The sequence below is a fragment of the Physcomitrium patens genome, chromosome 9 (genome assembly GCF_059467195.1).
Source record: "Physcomitrium patens ecotype Gransden chromosome 9, ASM5946719v1, whole genome shotgun sequence".
Lineage (NCBI taxonomy): Eukaryota > Viridiplantae > Streptophyta > Bryopsida > Funariales > Funariaceae > Physcomitrium > Physcomitrium patens.
This window is the reverse complement of record NC_143418.1, coordinates 8,103,358-8,113,822: the sequence shown is the minus strand read 5'-3', so window position 1 is coordinate 8,113,822 and position 10,465 is coordinate 8,103,358.

Here is a 10,465-nt window from a genome sequence, read left to right as displayed (position 1 = left end):
TTTCCAACAAATAATTCCTTGCCGTATCATATTATTAAATTCATTGCAATCTTTTCTAGTGTGTGAAGCATCATCACACCAAATGCATCTTTGTACATATCCTTGTTTTGAAACATTCTTCGAATTGTTTATAGAAGTATTCTCTTCAAGTCTTGCCAATTTGATTTGAAAATCTCGCATTCCTCGTATAATTTCTTCCATACCCATATCTGCTTTCTTTGACAAGGATGTCGAAGGTTGAACTGTAGGCATTGTCGGTGGTGTTGTACGTACTGGAGCTTTGGGTGCTTGTACTGTTTTCGGACTATTGCTCCTATCCTTCCTCCTTTCTTTTTTTTGTAAGCAACCCCACTGCATCTTCAACGTTCTTCCACTTCGTTGTCAATCCTTCATCTTCTTCTTTGTCTTCAAGAAGGGGTTCTAATTTCTCTTGCAATTCTCCATCAGCAGCTTGAAGAAATAGGTCAACTTTGTTCGGCTCCAATGTCAATTTTTCTATCTTTGATAATTGAGAGTACTGCCTCTTAAATTCTCTTAGTAGCTCTGTTGCTTGCAAATTCTTATTGGGCCGTTCAATCCATCCCAGAAACAGCTTCTTAGTAATGCGATCAGCATCTTCCAAGAAATATTCGTCTTTCAATGCATGTGAAAAATCCTCCCATGAATTCCCACAACGATCCGTAATCGATGTAATGTGGTCCCTTATCTCCGGTATCGTGGCAAGTCCAAATAGTGCAACCATTTTCTTCTCAGAAACCCGATTTAATTCCATTTCACGAACATAACATCTTAAATACCTTGAAATATTCCTCCCATCAAATTGATCAATTTTACTGACCACTGCTTGCAATGCTTTGGTTGCCAAAGCTCCCTTTCGATCATTGCTTTGCTGTTGCTGCATTGACAATGAGAAGGCTTGAAACAAACTAGCAATAGATGGATCCATGTGCATACCTTGTCCTTTAGAAGACTCCCCACCAGAAACTTCTCCCAAAAATCCTTCAAAATTTTTATTTTCGTTTTCCATAAAAATAAAGATAAAATCAACCGAAACCCAATACCTTCTACCTCAAGCTTTCACGTCGGGTTCACCACTTATGTCGTATTACGTGCTTTCCTGCTCGAGAACGCGCCGGGCGTCTGGCTGTAGAAGGTAGTATGGAGATTCGCCGATAGTCAAGCAGTCTATCAGTTTTTGACTGCTGGAATATAAACGACTGCAACAATGTACCGTAAATCTATACGGATGCTCTTCGACTGCTTGTCGAAGTCTTTTTTTTGCCCCAGCCGATAGGTCTCTAGACGTTACAGAGAACCTCGAACAACCCAAACTGTTAATCTTCAATACTCCTTTGTACTTACGATCTTGTATCTACTAACTGTCCTGTTAGATTAACCCAATAAATTTCATTCACTCCGCATACTCAATCCTATAGACACCCTTTTAATCCTTCAATCACAGACGTAACTCAATTTTATAAAACAGTCAAGAGTATTCAAACCCACTTCATTTAAAAATCCCGATTCACCATTACAACACTAACTTCAGCAGCGATTGCCTCAGTCTTCCCAAAACTCTACGAAGAAGAAAAATCCAAATTCTATGTCTTTCCTTCCCCGACCCGAAGCATGAAGCTCCTCTCTCTAATTCCCTTGATCTTCCAAAAACCTCCAATGAAAAAACCGAACTGGTAACCTTGCAAAAGCTTGAAAACTCGCTCCCCCTCCTGATTCCCCCGAAAAAAAACCTCCCCCCTCAAAACTATATCCCCCCCTTAACCTTATCCTCTGAATTTCTTCAATCTTCCGTCTTAGATCCGGAATTGGCTCCCACCTCAAGCTTGGATCCGAAATTGGCTCTCGTCGTGAAGCTTTCTCCTCCATTTTTACCTTTAAGAAATCCATTTACCGAAAACAACGTTCCCTGAAACGGCACAGAGAACAGGACAGCCTGAAACAGAATCGAACCCCGTAATCGGGACTTCATTGAGTCGCCCAACCAATTCAGGTCCTATATTGGGAAAGATGCCCGTAGTAACCTAGATGTTCCCATAATTGGGTCAAATTGGTCCTCGCGTCAGATTGGCTAAGACCCGTAGTAAGACCTGGATTTTCCGTAATTAGACTGCATTGGGTTGACCGGCCAATTCAGGTCTCATATTGGATAAGAGGACCCGGATTGGATTATCGAAATTGGATCCAATTGGCTCCTCGAACCCGTCGTGTGAATTGGTCCTTCTCTTCCTGCTGACTCCCGTTATTGGAATCGAATGGAGCATTTCAGTATGCCCCGGCTGACTGTAACGGAGTGACTGAACCTGACCACTCAGTATTTGTATTGGAGTTGGTCGATGCTCCTAATATTCGAGGTAACTGAATATTAATAAAATTCCCCTTTCTTTTTATTTTCACTGTATACTCGTGTTACAACACGACAACGTATAAAGTTATTACGAATGCTACCCCTTTCTAATTGGTTTATAGCTAGGAAGCAATATTATCTATTGAATTGAAGTCCAAAGTTTACGAATTGCTATAGATACTAGATTGGGAGATCAAGATTCATTACGGCACTATTTAGAAGAATTAGAAAAATTGGATGAAACTAGAGCCAATGCATTAATGATAATGAGAACTATACAAAAATAAAGGAAGACTTATTATGATAGTAAGCTTAGACCAAAGGCTTTTATGCCAAATGATTTGATACTTCTTCATGATAATCGATTTAAAAATTTTCCAGAAAAATTTCAAGTTCGATGGCATGGGCCATATCGAGTTATTGATGGATTTCCAAATGGTTCAATGCAATTGAAAGATTTTATGGGTACTAAATTTATGACATGGATCAATGGCAATCGGCTTAAAGTTTACTATACATAAACTCGGGACGAGTTTTCTATTCCAAAAGGGGGGGAGATAAATAATGATAATGATAGGATATTTCATTAGGACAAATCCTGAGAAATAAGGGGGAGTTGTCCCAATTGATTGGACCATAGTAAGAAGTAGGATGGGGGATCTTAACAAGTATCATTTTTTTTTTTTTATGGTTAAGGAGAAGATGGCAAATATGGTGTTTGAGAAAGCAAGGATGGAGACCGATTGGAAGGAATGATAAGAACAGTTGTAGGTAGAGGTTGCGATGTTGTAGACTAAACTAGCTACATTAGCAAAGGAGGCCAATAATTTAGTGCAGACCAATACACCAGTTTCAGCAACAATACCTTTGGAGATATCTTTCAAACCGACAGAAGAATGACAGAAGATGTTGGAGGAGCACAACAACCAAATTACCCGACGTGAGTCTCAAGTACGAGAATTGGGTTTGTTGAATGAAGATCTAATGGCACATTTGGATGGAGAACCATCGAACACTGAGGCAGATGACGAAGATGTAAAGAAGAAAAGGTTACCTATTCAAAGGGTGGTAAGCCAACGCCATTAATTGAAGAAGCCAACGCTGCTACATCTTTATAAGTTGAGGCTAAATAATGTTTGCGAAGGCGCTGCACAATTAGAAGTCGAGCTATGTAGAATAGGTAAATAAATTTTATAGTAAGTTACTGATTGATTATTGGTAACCATGAGAATTAGATTGATGGTTAGGCAGTTTAGTTGGTAATAGTAGATTGTTAGTGGAATAAATGGTTAAGAATTCAAAGGGTCATAACCTTTGAAATCTGCTGGCCGACGGATCATCTTTTTGGTAAGATAAAGAGGTTGAGGAAAGGGAGATCGAGGCCAGACTGTGATAGTCGTAAGCCGGGGCAAGCTTGGTCCTACCTCTTTTTATTCCTTTGTTATTGACGAGTAATGGATAGTTTCTAAATACTGAGAAGTTAGTTTGGAGTGCTAGACTGTAACAGTCGTAAGCCAAGATATTGAATTCTGTGTGATAAATTGAAAAACTGAATACAAGAGGTAAGCTAAAGATCAGTAATTAAATATATATAAACACAAAGAGAGTAAGTGGGAGATGAACGGATAAGAATATGGAAGTATTGTTGAATTGATAGTCATAGAATGGATTATGGATTGAATTAAGATGGAAGTAGTAAGCCTTGGTGTTTTGTAGTTTGATAATTGATTTCAAATAATCAAAGTACAGTCAATTGTGACACTAATAGACCCAATTCATATAACCAATCTTTCTCCGTGTTCAAATCAATATCTATTAATTCAATTGCTTTGCTATATTGAAGCTTGAATACAACGAGAACAATAGTAGCTATTTGACCTAAGAGGTATTCTATTTGAACCTCCATCTCAAATTACTCTGTCATATCTCTCATATTATAATTTCTTCATTGGAATCTACTATTTTAATATCTTCACACCTCTCGATTGATTTTTTAAGAATAATCCATAGTATCTTCAATACAATTCCAAGTGTAACCACAACGACTGACCTTAAATTAAATAATAATTATTGACATGCTACAAAAAATAAACAATCTAACACTTTTTCTAATGTCAATGAAACAAAATTAGATTATTTCAAAAATCCAAGATCCTTCCAATTAACAACATAAGACTTTATTACAAATTAGGACAAAATAGATCAGAATAAAATTAAATAAAACTAAATAAAATAGGACGTAAAAGAAAAAACTGAGCAAATAGAAACAGAACAGAACAAAACTGAATAGAAAGATGTAGAACCAAACTTTACTAAGAGAAAGGGTTTGAAGCCATATTTGACCAAATGCCTTAAAAGGCCATTGCCAATCCTATTTATATCTTATCCTATTACCTTAGATTTTCTAAAATATTCCTATATGATAGACCTCCACCTAGATAATTGCATTAAACTCTTTTTTAGAAGGTTCAATGGTGGATCCCATTTAAATAACCGCCTTAAGCCTTTTCTAGAAGGTTCTATGGTGGATCCTATTTGGTCCACTAACCTAATCCCAATTCTAGAAACTTCCATGGTTTTAATTATCTATATAATTATCTTATTCATACCCTGTTACATCTTATGTCACTTATAACGACTAAATAATTATTCAAAGATGATATAACATTAAACTAGAATGACTATCGTCAAAGATAAGTAGTATAGAAAATCTTGAAACAAGAATAAGAACTACAAAAGTATTAACAAAAGTAAAAAAGTAAATATATATATATAATAGCTTATTATAGAAAAAATTGGTTGCATTCAAAGAATACATTAATAAAAGCTTAGCAAAGATTTCATGCACCATTTAAAATTTTTAACATTTTTTTTTTTTTTTGAAAAAAAAAAATTATTACAAATGTGTATAGATTATTAAAGGTTCAATAAGATTACTGTCAAAAATAGATATCTTTTATCTTTAATATCATCATTTCTTTATTGATTGAATCAAATAAAGTTCTATACCTAAATATATCTACAAAGAATATATTATTTGGTATGCATTAAAGAATGAAACAAATAAAAAAAATAATTTTAAATCAGATCTAGAAATTTTGAATATTATGTCATATCTTTTTGGCTTATAAGTATATTAATTATTTTCCAATATCTAATAAATGATGTTTTTTTAAAAGTTTTTAGATGATTTTCTTGTTCACTATTTAGATAACATTCTAATCTATTGTAAGAATAGAAAAGAGAATAAATTTTTATATTTTTTATATGTTGAAAAAACTTAGAGATGCAAGATTATATGCTAAGATAAAAAAAAGTCTATCTTTTATACAACTTAAGTTATTTTCTTTTAATATATCAATTCAAAGGATAGACTTATGGTAGCTCACAAAAAAAATCAAACTATCATGCATTAGAATATTTCAATAATAATAAAAAATATCTAATATTTTTTAGGATTTATAAATTATTATTAAATCTTTATCAAGAAATTTTTTCAAGATATAATTTTAATTATATATTTAATTTATAAAAAAAAATTAAGTAGAATAAAGAAACTAAAGAAATATTTGAAGCTTTAAAGATAAATTTCACTTTTGTACCAATCTTGTATTGCATTAATTTTTTTAAGATTTTTTTTTATAGAAAAAAATAAATCAAATATTACCTTAAATGTAGTTTATTTATAAATGGAAGCAAATGACAAACTTCACCTTATAGTTTTTTATTTAAGAATATTTTTAATAGCCAAGATAATTTATAAGATCTATTTTTAAAAACTTCTTCTAATTATGAATTTATTTCAAGAATTGCACTATTATGTTGAAGGCATTTTTAGTCTAGTAACTACTTATACAAATCACAAGAATCTTAAGTATTTTATACCAACATATATTTTAAATTATTGCTAAGACTATTAGAGCATGTCATTATCAAAATTTGTATTTAATATCACTTATCATCTAAAAAAATAACAATGTTTGTTAAATACTTTGTCTAGATGTTTTTGTTTTGCATTAAAAGAAAGACCAGAGCTTCTAATGAATAAAAAAAAATTCTTTTGAAGCCAAAACAACTTTATTTTTGAAAAATAAAATCATCATTAATTATTAATTCGATATTTTTTAATGAAATTCAATTAAGTATGTCATTAAATCTGCTTATTTATTATATCAAAAATTATTTTTAAAATTTTTATAATACTTCTAAATTTGAATTTTAGAATAGTCTATTATATTTTGAGAGGTTCTTGTATATCTCAAAAGATAAAGTACAATTACTAGTTCTTAAAAAATTTCATAATTTTCTAATTGCAAGATATTATGAATACAACAAGACCTTATAATTAATTATAAGATATATTTAGTAGTTTCAAATGTAGACGACAATTAAAGACTTTGTATAATTATTTGATATTTGTTCAAGATCAAAAACTCGTCATTAAAGACCTTATGAATTTATTCAACTACTATCTATACCAAAACAACCATGATCATCTACTTCTATGGATTTTATCATGAATCTTCTCACATTAAGTTTTCTTGGCTCTATATTTGTAATAGATTCAATAATATTTCATTAAATTTATGTAATCTTTACCATATAAAAAAACTACTACAAATGAGGAAACAACTAATTATTTTCTTGACAACATCTAGTACTATCTTGGATAATTTTTTTGTGTATTATTTTAAAATAATTCTTATCTATTTTAAAAAATTAAATAAATATAAAAAATATTTTTATTTTGTATTAAAAAACTTATAAATATATATTTCACAAAATATAAGGTAAAGTTTTGGAATATATTCTTTCAAATAGAAATTTATAAATAGATTCTAAAAGAATATATAATATTATAGATCATATGATTTAATAAATTATATATAAAGTCTCATGATTTAAAAAAATATTAAGTTAATATTGGATAATTATAAAGAGCTTCTTTCAAATTATTGCTTAATTCATACAATTAACTTCAATAGACAATTGAAAAATAGAAAAAAGATATAAAAGTGGAATTTTAAAGTTTAAAAAAAAAAAAATTACTTTAACTCTACTAATTTTTTGTTCTTAATTTTTAAGCCATTTTATTTATAGAAATATATTCATCAAAATTTTCTATAATAATTATTTTATTAAAAATAGATTTAGATAATAGATATGATTCTATTGCCTTTTATCTAAGAAAGTTTTAATAAATTAAAATTAGTTATAAAATTTGCAACAAAGAGTTCTTGGATAATATAGATTTATTAAAAAAATTAGGATTATTATCTGAAATAGAATTCTAATTCAAAAAAAGTTTATATCAATTATAAAAACCTTGAGCACTTAATGTCAATATAAATCTTAAATTATTGTCAAACGTGTTAGAGCATGTTTTTATTATAATTTGTATATAGTTTTATATTTTTTTCTTTCAAATAAAAAAATAATTTTTAGACGACTTATATAGAGATTCTTGTCTTTTTTCAATATAAATATATATATATATATATATATATATATATATGTTGCATATGAATAAAAATAAATTATTTTTATAAAACTGCAAAAATTATATCTTTGAGCCTTAAATTCAATAATTTTAGTTCTTATAATATTTTTTAACAAAATCTATTTAAGTACATTGATAAATTAATTATTTTAATGTTAAAAAAAAATTATAATTAATCTATTCAGTTTTATTTCAAAGATGATTTTTATATTATGGATATTCTAAAAGGTTTGGCACAACTTTGTATATTTTAAGCAAAATATGACTTTCTTGCAATAGGATATTTTGGATACGACAAAATAATGGAGCCTTTTTCAAGAGATTTTTGGTAGCTTCAAAAAATAAATTTTATTTTAGCTCCGCATTTTTTTCATCTAAAGTTTTCAAAGTTTACAAAACAAATGAATCAAATTTTATATTATATTAAATTTTATTATAAATAGATATATATGATAGACTTTATCATATGTTATTTTATATTATTTTATTTAAGAAGATTCTCAAAAATATGAGATCCAAAACATAATTTTTTTATAATTATAGATTAACCCTAAAAACTACAAGAATATCTAAAGTATGATTTTAATCCAATTATACTTTATATTAATCACAAGAACCTTGAATATCCCATGTTAATACATGACTTAATTTGTTGCTAAGTCCATAGGAATATATCTTTGTCATAATTTTTATTTTATTTTATATCTATTTGAAAATAATAATAATAATAATAATAATAATAATAATAATAATATATAATATGCTTTGTTTAGGTATTCTTATCTTATATGAAGAGAGAGAGAGAGAGAGATTTCATATGATTAACATCCAATAATGTTTTTAAATCTATAGCAACTACATCTTTGAATTATTAATTTAACTATCTTAATTTATACTCTTTATATAAATGAAGTTAATTGAAGTAAAAACTTATTTTTAGATTTTAGAAATAATATTTATAATAATTTCAGTAATTTTTATTTTAAATGCAACCTTCTTTATTATAAGGACAATTATGTATTTTTAAATATCAATCACTTTTATGTATATTTTAAGCACAACATGACTTCTTAATAGCAAGACATTTTAGATATAATAAAAATTTAGAGATTATTTTAAGAAATTTTTGATAGCCTTAGTTATGAAAAGTTATTAAAGCATTTGATTAATCTTATAATAATTACTCTCAAGCCAAGACTCTGTGTTATTAAGTTTATAGATTTCTTTAACTTCTACCTATACCAAAGCAATCTTAGTCATTTGTTTCAATGGACTTTTTTACAAATATTTCTATTTAAAAATTTTACAATTTTTTTTTTTTTTTTTTTTGTTATATTGGATTTTTTAAATCAAAATGACACATTTATATCTTGTACAAAAATCTAGATTAATCAAGAAACATTTTTTTTAATAATATTCATTAATATTAAAGACTTCCAAGAGATATTTTATTTGATTAAGGACTTTATTATATGTCAAGGTTCTAGAGGACACTTGTCAACATATTAAAGATTAATATCAAATTATATTTTTTATTTTAAACTCAAATAAGATTCTTAAGGATGCAAAGTGATCAATTTATTTTTTTTAAAGTCTAAAGATTAAATATGAATTAATAATTTTTAAATTACCTATCACAAAAGAGATTAAAAATTGCAAGTAAAAAAAGACATTAGAATATATCAAAATTAAATACAAGACTAGGAATAAAAAAAATACTTCGTTTGTTCAAAAATTTATATTTATAAGATTGAGGTACTTATTGTCTTGTAACTTTGTTTATACAATAGTAATTGGATTTATAAAAAAAATCAAAAGATATTTAAAGTTACAATTTGATTAATACCTATAATAAAGTTAATAAAATTAGAATTCTTGGTTTTTATTTTTAGAATTTTAAACCTTTAAAATCTTTATTTTACATAAATCTTAATTTTCAATACAAAATACTCATTAATATTGATAAACTTTGAATAATATTATTGTAAAAACACATATCTTTTTAAAACTAAAATTAGACTTTTATCAAATAAATTTTATACTATTTTTATGATATTTTCATTCTGATATCAAATTAAATATAAATTATCATAATACAAATATTTTATCAAGTTAGTTTTATACTTTATTAAATAAATATATTAAAATACTAAACATGTACAAAAAACAACATTTAGCAAGAAAGACCTTAAATCAAGAGGAATGTTAAATAGACATAGTTTTTTACTAAATTGACCTACTTATGATGAAGAATATGGTAATGATGAAGAATGTTGTAGGTTTTTATGGATTTTGGATCCAATAGTAGAAAAATGAATATAGTGTCATTTGTTTTCTTTTCATAATGGGTGGGTCTATTCAGTAAAAGCTTGGGTTTATTTAACATTTCCCTAAATCAATAATAAAAGATTGCCAAATGTATTTATTAAAAATCTATGCAATTTTTTCATATTTAATTGAATTTCTAAGATTTCTTTTGAAATAACCGTACTAAATATAATTTACAAAAAAAATCAATTCATTGGAACTAAAATATAATTCTCTTTTAATAATATTACTAATAATATAACAAAACAAGCAATAAAGTGTTTAACATTTGAAGT